This window comes from Crinia signifera, chromosome 7 (genome assembly GCF_055691185.1).
Source record: "Crinia signifera chromosome 7, ASM5569118v1, whole genome shotgun sequence".
Taxonomy (NCBI): domain Eukaryota; kingdom Metazoa; phylum Chordata; class Amphibia; order Anura; family Myobatrachidae; genus Crinia; species Crinia signifera.
Genome location: NC_139223.1, coordinates 183,208,755 through 183,223,803, shown reverse-complemented (window position 1 = coordinate 183,223,803; position 15,049 = coordinate 183,208,755). Strand labels below are relative to the sequence as shown.

The window sequence follows — 15,049 nt, the reverse complement described above, 5'->3', positions numbered from 1 at the left end:
CACGAGGGGACGCGGTCTCATAAGAAAAACGGGAGCCCAGATATTACATAAGTACCGAAAGAAGTTATATTTCACATATAAAGTTAAGACATTATCATGATGATGAATAAAAATGTCTGCTTGGCAACTTTCACACCTATTTTGACAAACTCCCTTGGCACTCAAAGTGCTAACTACACCCCCCTCCTCTTCCCCAGCTTGCCCTGTCACAGTTTTGCTATTAGGGAATGCTAAAAGTGTGACAGGGCATGCTGGGTTGTGTAGTTCCACAGCAGCTAGAGGGCCGCATGTTGACCAGCCCTGATTTGGTCATTCCACACAGAGTTTGTTGAAGTCTTGGAACAGACCGCACAAGCAATGTGCTCTAAATAGCACCCAGGTCCCCAAAATAACTTAACGGGCACCAGCAGGAATGTCACAGGGAAGGAGCTCAGAGACCCGTTCTGTTTGGGTAAAGATCCAGAAATTATTTTTGTATAAATACCATAAAATGTGGGAAACATAAAAAGTATAGGCACCACAAATCGGACAGCAATTACTCATCAGCCACAAATATAATACACCATACAAGTGGTTCCCAAACTGTGTGCTCAGGCACCCAAGGGTGCCTCGGGACACTTGAAAGGGTGCCTCAGGTTGGTGGTCCAGGTTCAAAGCAAACAAATATTTATGCTCAAAGTGATAGACAAAACCAAAGCTGGTGGCTGACAATATGTGTACCTAGAACCACAACTTCTATGTCCACCACATAACAGAACCCAGGGTTGACAGTTAAGCACACTTAATTTAAAAAATAAATTCCAATACGAAACTTTTGGATCTGGGTGCCTTGAACACTTTCTGATACTCCAGGGTGCCATGATTCAAGAACGTATGGGAACCACTGCACTATACTAAATTCCTGGCATTCAAATGGTTAGTTTGTTTCGGAAGTAGCAAGCGGATGGAGGATCTGGGAGGGTAGGGAGTCTGGCCTTAATCCTTTCATAAAAAGAGAAAGTAGAGTACCCCCACCCTCACCATCCCAGGATTCCACACTGCCTGGGCAGTGACCACATATCACCAGCAAACCAAACTGTTCAACTAATGCAATAAAACATTATTATTTTAGGGGTAACACGGGAGGTGCTGAAGGACTGTGGACTCGCATTGAACCATAGAAATCACTGCAGCGGTGGGGGGGTGAAAATCCTAAACACACTGGAGGTAGCTCAGAGAAAGGAAATGCCAATACAGTTAGGGAATTGTATTGAAATGCCAGGAGGGGATGGGTGATTAATCCCAGATAAGAATGTACACTGAAGCCCCAGGAAAGCTGACCATGTCTGTCTTTCGGTAACCTAGGGGAACCACTAACGACATACATGCCACTAGATATAAACAGAGGGCCAGATGTATTAAGTTTTGAAAAGTGATAAAGTGGAGAGAGACAAAGTACCAATCAGCTCCTAAATGCCATGTTACATACTGGATTTGGTACAAAAATGTCAGTTAAGAGCTGGTTGATTGGTACTCACTCTCTATTTAAATAGTCATTTTTCAAACCCAGCCTGTAACGTCGCAGTTAGGAGCTGACTGACTGGTAATTTATCTCTCCCCACTTCATCTCTCTCAAGCTCAGAACATCTCGCCTACTGTATGACAGCAGTGGCAGATAGTGAAGGCCAGGAGCCTCTCTGGATAAAAAAAATGGGGAGAAGACGGCTGTATGTGGCATCATGGGCCTCATTCAGCCCACAATGAAACAGACACCCTCCAAGCCATCACAACATTCTCAGCAACTGTTTACTGCGACACATGCTCAGTCTACCGATAATCGCTCAGTTGCAACACTATCGAAGTATACATCGAAAGCAGGGCCCATGTGCTGAGCTTCCAGCTGAAATAGGTACCAGTTAGTGCAGGGTTGCTGAGATACTTCACGCTATGGCAGAAGCACAGTGGCGCCCATGCCCACCTGGGAATGATCTACCCCTAAATAGACAAATGATGGGACTAGACTTCCGTTCCACCATCCCCAGCAGGTAGCTGATAACTCAATATGGAGAGCAGCAATTCCCACATAAAAGAGGATTTTATATTCTGGTAGAACTGCTATTTATAATACGTTCACAGCTAGACCTCGCACGGCTTCCTGCCTCTGTTCCATTTGATTTCAATCTAACTCTTTATTTGTGTAATGTAAATATTAAGAGATGCGGAAAGACAAGAGAGCCATTGTTTATTTATGTCCCATAATGCCCTTATTTGTGTGACAAATTTATCAAAGCACAGACGTTTAGGGGGAAGAATTACCCCATTACAGGTTCATCCCCAAAACTTTCAAGTCCAGGGGGTACAAAATAGAGAGCACACGAACGTCCAATATTATTTGCAACTTGTACAGTAAAAGAGCAATTAGAGGGGGTATTATCCCGGAGAACAAATGTGCACTACCTCAGAACAACCAATACAACTCATTTCACTCAATTTGCATAAGATCAAAGAGATCATTTACAAATTGGATGATGTAGGCGACTACAAATGTGTTTCCTGAATAACAAGTCATAACCAACAAATACTTTCCCCAGTACCAGACATAATTAGAAGAATGTATTAAGGTCAGAGTTCGCCAGAGGTGTGGGAAGCATGGAAACCTCTGATGTTTTTTTTTTTTTTTTTTTTTTAAGCGGCAATCATTACAAGGCAACCTATTAGCCTTGTAAAAGATTGCCACTTTAAGGATAGCGGGTAAAAAAATAGCCAGGTGTTTGGCCGGCTTCCCGCACCTCTGGCGAACTTGAACTGTACTACTTTCTGCCAAATAAAGCTAAGGGTGCCCATAGACGGTCCGATGCGGCGGTGTCCGTTTTGTACTTTGAGATGCGCACTCCCGCGGCATCTCATTGTACAGTACAAAAAGGATGTGCTGCACATACTTTTTGTACATGCTTTTCATCACATCACATGCACAATTATTTGTTTTGCGGCACCGTCCTGTTCGTTATGGGTACTACTGCATATCGTATGGTGTGAACAGGGTATTACAAAAATGGCCAATATCTGCTTGAACCCCATTCTGACATTCATTAATACCATGAATCTGGTGAAGGCCCACACAGAACGGCTATACATACTGTCCTGTACAGTGATTGTTATTAAACTTGTACACTTTCTTTCCACAGAACTCCATTCCCTGCCCCACAGGAAATCACAGCAATTTGTAGCTACAGAGTATCCTGTGCAAATATTTCTCCCAGTTTCCCATTGAACAGGCAGTAGATACGCTCAGCAATCTTGTCGTTTGGATATAACCACTAGAATTGCACCCGCTACATCTTATTGCCGAATAAGGGCACACAGAGATTGGGGGTCTCTGGACACCACCGGAATGCGGGTGATCTGTGGTTTTCAATTCAACTTGGTACAGAGTTAAAGGTTAACACTGTTCATTTAATATTGGGGCAGCTTGTTTCACATTCAATAGATTCCACACCCTTCTACCCAAAACAGATAAAAAAAAAAGAGGTGGTTATAACCAAGGGTGTAACTACCATGGGTGCAAGGGGTGCAGCTGCTATGGGGCCCAGAGCTTTACCATCTAAGTCAGTGATGGCTAACCTTGACACTCCAGCTGTTCTTGAACTACACATCCCAGCTTCGGCTGCTACCGTTTTACTATTTGGCAATGCTAAAACTGATGCAGGGCATGCTGGGTTGTGTAGTTCAACAACAGCTGGAGTGTCAAGGTTAGCCATCACTGATCTAAGTAATATGTTTAACATACTGTATATTTATCATGATCAGTTGCTAAATAGGGGGCCTACGACTATCTAGTTATGCCCCTGGTTATTGCTGACTTAATAGTGGGGTCGGTTGATGGTAGGGGGGCCTAGAGAGTTTATTAACTGCTATTCTTTCTACAGTATATTTTATTTGGAAATCCGTGTGTGTGTGTGTGTGTGTGTGTGTGTGTGTGAACAGTTCACTGAAGTAATATACAAATGTCTGACACAGACTTCACTGTACCCCTATATTAGAAAGAAAGACATCATGCCAAGGAGGGTAGTAAATGTTGCCGAACCATTGCAAAATGACAAAACATCACCCCTTTACGCAAAGAATAGATTAATTCACATTCCATTTATTCAATGTTTTTCATTTCTAAAAAAAAAATTCCAATTTTCGGAAACAATCCAAAAATTGGAAAAGAAGTGGATCTGCGAATCCACGTCTTTTTCCATTGAAACAGCAGCTAATTCACAAATTTAGCATCTGCGACAGTATATTTGGCTCTTCAAAGAACCAGATCTGTATACTATGACGAAAACGTCTGGGATTGAATACTTAAATACCGTTCTACTCGAATTGTAAATAAAGGGAAAGAATACCCCCTAAGGGGGACATTCAGGGCCTTATTTTGGTTCATTCTTTCTGACAAAATCCTTCTTAAATGGGCAAAACCATGTGCACTGCAGGTGGGGCAGATGTAACTTGTGCAGAGAGAATTAGATTTGGGTGGGGTTTTACTTCAAAGTGAGATCTATATTGCAGTGTAAAATCATGCAGTCAGTATTTTCCCTGCACAGAAACAAAATTACTCACCCAAATCTAATTCTCTCTGCACATGTTACAACTGCCTCCCTGCAGTGCACATGGTTTTGTCCATCTAAGAAGGATTTTGTCAGAAAGAATGAACCAAAATAAGGCCCTCAGTCTCCTGCTGCCATTCCCGACAGGGGAGATGGTGGCTGGGCCCTATTAAATGTGGTCTTCCCCGACAGCATTGACCAGGGATCTCGGCAGAACGTTCTGTTCAAGCACGTTCTGCCGGGAATTGACGAGCTCCCAGCCGCAGTTCGCCGATTCCCAGCAGCTTCTTGTGGCCATGCCCCCTTTTCACGCTCAGTAGGTGGGACATTAAATCCCGCCTTCAAAATCTCAGCCAAGCAGACCGAGAATAGGACAGGGTCACGTCTGTAGGGCCAGCCAGACAGTCGTGACCGACCCTACATCGACCCCCTAAATCTCATCCCCAGATAAGAGCTATGGTTATAGGTCAGTCCCATAGGTATCCAGTTCCACTACAATAAAGCGTTGGTTTATGGATTGGCACGATGACATTGGCTCTTAGTTTCAGTGTTACTCAATGAGGTCACTGCTTGCCAATCATCTGTAGCCTACGGTGGTGTAAGGCAGAATTATAGGGAAAACAACAAAATCACCTTGGGCACCCAACATGTGGGGCATATGTACTATGCTTTGGAGAGAAAGTGGACAGGGAAACAATAAGCATATTTATTAACAATATCTTTACTAAGATAATGTGAGAAAAAGTGTTTTCAAACGATTTTCACATATCGCATTTCCCAAAATACTTTCAGGGACCGTAGCTCGATGTTCCGATGAGGGCTGCTGGTCCTCAGGGCTTGCTGCTTCTAATGTGACCCCCGGAGCAGAGCAGCAGTTCACTTTGCAGCACCAGAGGTCAAAGCAGCAGGAAACCCGGAACACCAGCAGTCCTCCGGGAGCTCAGATCGCCAATTCCCGGGTGTAGGACAGTATGATCAGGGTTGGGAATGGGGTGGGTGTCACAACGGGCAGAGGGCTGCTGGCGGTGGTGGTAACGGCAAAGTTGGTGGTGGTGCAAGCACAGCCATTACCCTGGGTATTATTTCCGATAAATATGCAGATAGTGCTGCGATGTTGCGTCGCAGGAACAGAGGGCGAGATGTACTAAGCCTTGAAAAGTGATACAATGGAGAGTGATAAACCACCAGCCAATCAGCTCCTATTTGTCATTTTTCAAACACAGCCTGTAACATAACAGTTAGGAGCTGATTGGCTGGTGGTTTATCTCTCTCCACTTTATCACTTTTCAAGCTTAATACATCTGACCCAGAGTCTTCTCGCAAGCTCTGCCCCTGCAGTAACTGATACACTTGTGTGATGTAATCCAGTATTGCATTGCCGATTGGGCACCACAGCTTGTAAGATGGCAGTTAGGTGCTATCTGGCTGGTACTTTATCTCATTCTCATCGGAGCTACTCTATATAAAGTACACATTCAATATGACATAGGTCATTAAAGGAAGCTGATTTCAAAGAAATAAAATGTGCAAATTATACATATGCACAGAGATATGTACATACACACAGCGCGGTGACATCTGCAGAAATGCACAGCTGTGTACAGTCACATATACCAGCTCAGAGACTCAGTGCCACAGAGGGCAGCGAAAAGTGGTCATCTTCATTTTGTTATATGGTGCATCAAGACCCTCTAAAGGACAGGAAACCACAATTCCCTGTGCAGCTCCCTGTGCCCCCATCAGGTACACTCCCACAGGTGTTACAGCTCACATCTCTCCCTCACAGACGTGGCAAATAATGTAAGCATTAGTGGAAAGGAGGTGACCTGCAGTGTACGACAGGATACACAACAAGGCAGCTGTTACACACCTAACATTTCCATACCCAGGTGCGACACCCTATTGCGTGGAACTGAATTGTGGTGGAACTTAGCATCGGTAGCAATGAAACAGTTAATTAGTCTGAGTCTGTACAGTCTGCCAGCAGCTGGGACAATACATGTACATTTGCCCTTAGCAAAACCTCCTGAGAGCACTTCACTTCAGCACCCAAAACCTGGGCCTTCCACACACACACATATTACCATGGAGACTTCAGCTGCTGTCCTGACATCCGCTGCTGCTGGTCTCCCCTTTCAGGCTTCTGGGAGTCTCATTTACACAATCGCAGAGACACTGGACGCGGGTTGGAGTGTAAAAGAAACAAACTCTAAATAGGACCTAGCAAAAATGTGCTGCGCTACATGCATAAGGCCCCAAGGTCTGCAGGATTCCCAGTCCTCCAAGCGGATCATAGGAAAAAGCGGCACAGACTCAGCCATGTCGTTTTATACCCCCAGGCACACCAGCGTATAACGTGTCCTGCGGGATTGGGAAACCAGTAGGGTAAGACGACCATTCTTGATCAGAACCCCCACTTACGCAATAAAATACAGTATGCCTCTTCAGCAACCGGATAGACAACTTTTACAACCCATTAATGACACGTCTGTAAAAAATAAACAGGCAGAACCATAAACACCTAACATGGCATGGGTACATCAACCGGATTGCGTATTACAGATCCTCTCAAGACCCTCTTCTTCATGAAAGCCAGCTGTCTCACTGTCTACCCCATCTGTGCCACCCCTGTCTGTCTGCCTCTTCCTGTTCAGAATGTAATCTCTCACGAGCAGGGCCCTCTTCCCTCAAGTGCTTGGAGTAATCACCAATGAATGAATGACAGGCCAATCACTGAAGGTGGCAGGGTTCACGCATACACACTGTGCGCTATTTTGGCCCTTCTGAACGATATCTTTCAAAATATCGACCAGTGTATATCCAATGAACGATGAGATCTCCCGCAGGTTGTTATCAAGGGTTTCTGTCACCAGGACATACAGCGTCATTTTCTCTATGTCGTTCACAAAAAGCTGCATATTACTAGTCTCTAGCCGGATCGTTCGTCATAGCGTTCAGTGTGTATGCACAGTATCATTTGCAGAGGGAACCAGAAAGTTCTAGGGAAACCGTTCAGCAGTATCGTTCATTGAACACGTTGTCAAGTGTGTATGGGCCTCTAGCAATGCCACAGGGGGTTCAGGGGTAAGCCCAGTTCCCTTGTGCCGAGGGAAAATGAAAATCCATTTCCGTCTGTTCCACCATTACTGGCAAAAACCATCAGTGGCTAACAATGACAGTTGTTGGCCATCCCTAATAAAGATAACCCGTGAATTTTTTATGTATAAACCAAGCTTTCAAATTCTCAGCCAATATCAACAAATGTCTCATTTTGTTTTATTAAATCCACATTGTTCTTTCGCTGCACATGTGCGTACACTAGTCCCTGGTCATGTCTGCACCTCTGCTGTTTGAGTGTAGAATTCAATTATATTCCTTAACCCTTTGAGTGCCAATGTTGCTGTTATGTAGGGTACAGACCAGGACGACCCGCTCACGATGCACATCGTGAGCGGGTCGTCAGTGTCTCGCCCGACCCACTCACGGTGACGCGGGGGGGCACGACCCGCTCACGATGTGCAACGTGAGCGGGTCCGATCCGATGGCGACCCGCACCCGGCTGTATGGTCGTCATTGAGATCCTACCTGCAGCAGGTAGGATCTCAATAACGACCGACCGACCCGCGGGACCGCGCATCGGATCGGTATCGGTCCACACCAGGTCAGAAAAGGGCCCAATCAGCACACAATCTACATCCAATTGATCGGAATTGGATCTAGATTGTGGGGGATCGGGCCCTAGTTGTCCTGGTGTGTACCCAGCATTAGAGATGTGCACAAGACCTGCTAAAAATGCCGGCGTTGCTCTCAGCAACTGTACTTTTTTGGTGCAATGTTCAACAAAACTACAATTAATTGAATTCAAATCATTTGCCGGCAATAACTAAAGTGCTCCACATTCCTTGACTTCAACCCTGGCATTTTTAAGGGATATTTTGCCCATCTCACGCAGCAACACTGGCACTCAAAGGGTTAAACCAAATGTTTCTTTCAAAAGTAAGCACAGAAATAATGCTGGTGTCTCCAATGTTGTATCTTCTACAAACACCACTAACTAAAACAAGAGGATACACTGAACTAAACATTCACTATTACAGTATATAGCGCACACATTTGTGCCCGTACCCACCCCCAGCCCTCGCTGAAATACAAACTGCAACACACATGGGAACCAGCTGCAACCAAATTAATCTTGACAGCTCCTGGAAAGTGGAATTAATGCAAACACTGTGTTCCTGAGCCAGAGAGGAGACACTTAATATAAGGAAAATGCAGGAAGGGTAAACATTTACCAGGAGGGCTAATTTTAGAGGTTCACTGATGGGGGTCATTAGCAAGCTCTGGTGTCAGCCTGCTCAGGACATAAATCACATGTGTTTCCTTTTTGGAAGTGGTGAGCGAAACAAGACAAAGTTAAATGACATCATTTACTAAGAAGTGGCGAGGAGTTGGAAGTCTTTAGTAAACCACAAGATAATGGGACTATGTCAGGGACTAGTGTAGAAGGGAACACTTTGTCCTGTGGGCACCCAGTACTGGCAGGGGCACATAATGACAGACCCCCTGATCACCAAGGTGCCCACATGTGGGAGCAATCAGGGCAACATCCCTCTGGCATGAGCGCTCCTGATCCTACCACTTGTGGGATGCAAAGAGTTAATGGGCCTCAGCTTTTTGTATGGACACAAAACAAACAGCTTTACAACAAAACCTATTCATAGCTGCAAAGATTAATAAGCTCAGTACACAGACACTGGGGAATACAGGGACAATGCAACACAGGGATACCCCTGAGAGGGGCAATTAGCAGAATATGATCAACAACACATGAGCTGGCATTACAGGGTCACAGAATTCACATACAAGACACATGCATGTTCCCACTGTATAGGAGCATAGGCTACTAGTAGGTAACTGTGCACGCTGGGGAAGTAGCAGATGACAGTGAGCAGATAACCATGTAACAGTCCAGACACTACCATCCACCTACCACTGATCTATGCTGCTTTACTTGCTATGTACTATAGGAAGGTGACTTACCTCCTCCTTATCCCGGGTCACCGCTGCCCCATCTCTCCCTCCACTTGCTCAGCTGAAGCTGCTGTTGCTGCTGCACCGTCCTGGTAGTTCGCAGGAGGAGGAGTAGGGACTGGAGCAGAGCCGGCCCCTGGGGTGGGATCTGGCGGGCAGGGGGAGCTTGTCTCATCCTTATTAACTCCTGCACTGCACTGCAGAGTACTACACAGCCAGCAGCAGCAGCAGCATGAGATCCTATCTCTGCAGTGTCTGTAGTCTGCCCTCAGGAATCCAGACATGTCCCTGCACTGGGGAACTCTGCTGATACCTGATTTCTTCTATACATACATAATATATATCATTTATTTATTAACAGTATCTTATATAGCGCACATATTCCGCAGCACATTACAGAGTATAGTTGAACATTCACATCGGTCCCTGCCCCAGTGGAGATTAAGCTGTGTACACACGGGGGCGATTTCAGCATATATCGCTGGGAATATGGTCGCTATTGCCAGTGATTTCATGTGCTGTGGGAGATAAATCGCCGGGAGCGCGCTCCCACGTCCAGCCCTTCATGGTCGCTGGTCGCAGGAGCCTGCTCCTCCGATTATGGCTAAAAATTGCTGGTCGCTGGTGCACAATGCACTGTACACAAGTTATAAGCGATTTCTAGTTAAAATGAGGTAGAGACAGAATGAGACAGAATAGCTTGCAATTTTCAGCCAAAATCGTTGGTGGCTGATGAAAATGGTGCGCTGAGCAATATATTGCTGAGCGATTTTAAGCCAAAATCGCTCAGCAACCAAATCGCACCGTCTGTACACAGCTTTACAATCTATCTACCACATGTACATGCACACACAGACATTCTAGTTTTTGTTGGAAGCCAATTGGCATACCAGTATATTTTTGGAATGTGGGAGGAAACAGGAGTACCCAGAGTAAACCCACCAGAACATGGGGAGAATATACAAACTCCGCACAGTTAGGGCCATAATGGGAATCAAACCCATGACCCTCTCTCTCTCTCTCTCTCTGTATACAGTATATATATATATATATATATATATATATATACATACAGTGGTCGAAGTGGGGCGGTATACGGGGGTATGCCATACCGCCACTTTAATCTGAAGATAAAAAAAAAATATATATATTCACTCTTTACTTTTCCATACCCCCACTTCAAAATTTCCATACCCCCACTTCAAAATTTCCACTTCGACCACTGTATATATATATATATATATATATATATATATATATATATAGTCCAGGAATCCACACACAAGGTGTAGAAAGGAGAGCACTCTCCAATCACAAATGTAATTTTGTGAAAAATCCAAAAGAGTTAGATAATGAAATAAAGAGACATCACAATCCTTGGAGATAAAGGTGATATAATAGTATGACAGCCCCGACGTTTCGGTCCTAATCAAGGACCATTATCAAGGAGCATTGTCATCAAAGTATATAGGTAGTCAGCGATGAGGTATTCTCTGCCATGTAGGACAGGACAAGATCAGCTACCAGGTAGCTGATCTTGTCCTGTCCTACATGGCAGAGAATACCTCATCGCTGACTACCTATATACTTTGATGACAATGCTCCTTGATAATGGTCCTTGATTAGGACCGAAACGTCGGGGCTGTCATACTATTATATCACCTTTATCTCCAAGGATTGTGATGTCTCTTTATTTCATTATCTAACTCTTTTGGATTTTTCACAAAATTACATTTGTGATTGGAGAGTGCTCTCCTTTCTACACCTTGTGTGTGGATTCCTGGACTATTTTTGAGTACCAGCCTTTTGGCCGGTGCTTTTGGTTGGGCACCCCACTGTTGCTTTCTTGGGTGAGAGTGCGGTCATTTGTATATGTATATATATATATATATATATATATATATATAAAGAGATCAACCCCTGCAATGCCCCCCCCCCCCATTAGTGGGGGCAAGAGGGAATTGAAAAAAGAAATAGCAAGAAGGGCCCAATGTAACTATACCATATAGCAGTGATTTTCAACCTTTTCACCTTGCGGCACACTAAATAAGATTTTAAAATTGCCAAGGCACACCATGAGATCCCCACAGGGCAAAACACATTGGCCCCCACAGGAAAAAAACAAACCTATTAAAAACAATCACACTGGTCCCCACAGGTAACACAAATAAAATACATTGGCCCTTTAAATGAAAAGAAGAGACCAGTAAATAACACTTGAACTGGTGGTGGCTGTAAACTAGTTTGGGCATCTTTAGATCTGGGGGCACACTTGAGAACAGCTCAAGGCACACTAGTGTGCCACGGCACAGTGGTTGAAAACCACTGCCATATAGGATTTCTCAGCCAATCAGCAGCCGTCTTTTCATTTGTATATGCCAGCGGCAGGGGAGGATTGTGGGGCCTCGGAGGTGCCCGGCTCTTCCCCACTCTGCAGATAGGTGTGTGCCAGCGATGCAGCAACGCCGGCAAACACCTACGGACATGATCAGATGCGATACATCCCCGGTTCTAACAAAGCACCTGCCATGTGCCGCTGACGCCTTCACATACCATTTATCTTATGTGCAGAACGTCCTACCTCTGACTCTGGTCCAATGCGCATCAGATCGGAAGTCATACACATCTGATTTGGGCCAATGTCACTTAGTTTCTCTGCCCGATCTGCCGGAATCGGGTGAAATTGGGCCCAAATTGTACAGCGTACGAGGCCTTAGGACTTCATCAGAGGTGAGTTTAAAATAAATGTAGCAATACACTTTAAATGTATCTTTAGTAAAACACTGTAGTATCATCAAATCTCATCAGAAAAGTGGCCCAGATCTGAATGATTAGACGTCCACTTAAACGTAGCCGGTGTGTATACAGATACACTAACAAATACATAAGGGTACATTTACTAAGATGGGAGTTCTGTTGAAGATGGGATGTTTCCCATAGCAACCAATGAGATTCTAGCTATTATCTTCTTGAAGATGCTAAATAAATAAGAACTAGAATCTGATATGGGCGACAATGGGAAGGGAATGGGACATGAGTTTTTCACACAGGCGGTATTTCATACTATACCGTCCACTAGGGCGCGGTTGGTGACTAAAATAGTGTGCCCGAAGCATGGGGAGCGCAGCGAGCCACGCGAGGGGATCATTGCATTGTTACGGTGTCCATGTCGACTTATGTCAAAATTCAGGACAAAAATACTTAAAAACTCATGTCGACCTTTTTTACTGCCGACTTATTTCATCTGTCGACCTAAGCCCTGTCAACCTTTAGTGGTTGACCTAATGTATGTCAACCCTTCATAGTGTCGATCCTATGACCCATACCCCATAATTTGATGGTGGCTACAATCAGAAGCTGCAATGAAATAGTGAAACCATTAACACTGGAAGAAAACCATTGAGGATACATCGGACGATTATCGATAGACTGCGCATGCGTACGACGCGTAGTGGTGAGGCCGTCCTGCGGTGAAATCCTGCTACGTTTTCTGATCGCTGACCTTCGCTAGGTGATTGACAGGAAGTAGGCGCCTGGGGGTGGTAACCGGACATTCCGCGGGAGTACCAAGAAAAACGCTGGCGTGGCTAGGAAAACGCTGGGAGTGTCTGGGGAAATGCTTGGCGTGCCTGAGAATTTTAGGGCAGGGTGTGTGACATCAGATCCAGGGCCTGCGATTAACGGTGCCCAGTGTAACAATCATTAGATGGTGAGCCTGTTAGGATGGGTTTTGGACATATTCGCACTTCTACGAATGGATGTGCAACCGTGCACACCCATTTGCACAGCGAACGCAATAATTCGCAAGGTGAGATTTTACTACAGATTTTTCTTCACTGGATGCTGGCCACTGCAAATTTTTTGGGCGTGCAATTGGGTCTAAATTACCCCCATTTATGGAAACCAATGTCTACCCTAGAAAAAATGAGGGGCACAGATGAACACTGCACATGGGTCTCCTCCTCTCTTAATACACCCCTGTGGAGTACGTGTAGCCCCTGTGTAGTACGCTTTCAAAATGCGGATTGTGATAAACGAGCCAGGTAAATAGAGACTCTAATATAGCATTCCAAATATGTGTTTCTTTCCACCTGAGGAACAATCAGAATGCTGATGTTCTAGATCTGAATACTCAGTCCTGTTGTCAGTAGGTGTCAGCTTCATTGTCATTAATAATGTCTCTGAACTTTCATAGTTTGCCAGACTTCATTAACCTACATATCTCCATACGCTGAATGACGTCAGAACATAATGTAGGTCTCACTCCATGTGGAATGCAATGTACACCTGAAGAATATTTGTAAATGTAAAATAGGGCTCAGATTACTAAATATAATTTTTAAAAGTAATAATACTGATTACAAGAGGACACCAGGAGCCTGATTCTGATGCTTAAGGGGCAAACACTCGGGCGATTTCAGACCCTTTTCTAAGCGCTGTGACTAGAAATGTGTGTGTATGCCCGGCAGCGATGGCGATGTGTGGTTCCCGCGCGTCGTTAGCTCCTGCTAGATCGCAGGGTTTTGCCTATTGTTCATAGGCCACAGCATCGCTGGGTGCATGGCGGGTGCTTAAGCCGGTCGCTCAGCATGAAGGACGGGTCGCGTGGTGTGTACTGGGCTTTATTAAAACCGCACGCCTTGATGATGTTCATGTAGATATACATAGGAAACAGTGCCCTGGGATATGGAAACTACCCTTAGCTGCACAAAAAAGGGATATATCTCTAACTCCAGTAAGTGCAAAAATGTAACAGTGTAATGTGGGCTAGGAGAAATGAGGGTGATTGCTAGACTAATCAGGGAGAGAGGGAGATTGCTGCTATTTCAGGGAGTCTCCTGCACAATTCAGGAGGGTAGGCAACAATGACCTAACCCCCCCAAACGTACCTGATCCGAGGCAGCATCCAAGCAATTTGATCCTCCTCTGCATTTTTCCGGATCCAGAAAGAGGCCGAACACCATCTTCTTGCGGTTGGATTTTAGCGAGATCGAGACTCTAAGTCTCAGTGATCTGCGTCATCTTCATTCCCGCAGGTAACTTCAGACAGTATGTCCATGCTGTCTGCTGAGAGGGACCTGTTATGGGGGACGCTACTAAGGGGGCAACTACTAGGGGGGCTGTGGGGCACTACTAAGGGGGGCTACTATATGGGGAAACATTAAAAGGGACAACTAAGGGGCTCTTTGAAAAAAATCAAATAAAAATCATATATATATATTTTTTTTAATGCAGGGCTACCCTGCATGCCGTACCAGTACAGAGGTGCTGCCCAGTGTCCTGTATCAGTCTAGTGGTGCTGCCCTGTGTACCATATCAGTCCAGGTGTTCTGCCATGTATGCCATATCAGTCCAGGGGAGCTGCCATGTGTGCCATATAATTCCAGGGGTGCCACCTTGTGTGCCGAATCAGTCCAGGTGTGAACTGCCATGTGTGCCATGTCAGT

General features: G+C 45.0%; 1 protein-coding gene across 1 annotated transcript in view; it reads right to left on the bottom strand.

Annotated features, from left to right (window-relative positions):
* The window catches only part of SH3BP4 (SH3 domain binding protein 4), a 34,684-nt gene extending 24,937 nt beyond the window's left edge, over positions 1 to 9,747 (bottom strand). Inside the window, exon 1 of the mRNA XM_083154581.1 lies at positions 9,612 to 9,747. The gene's annotated coding sequence lies outside the window, so the exon portion shown is untranslated. The remainder of the gene's footprint in view (positions 1 to 9,611) is intronic.
* Between the last annotated feature and the right edge of the window lie 5,302 nt (positions 9,748 to 15,049).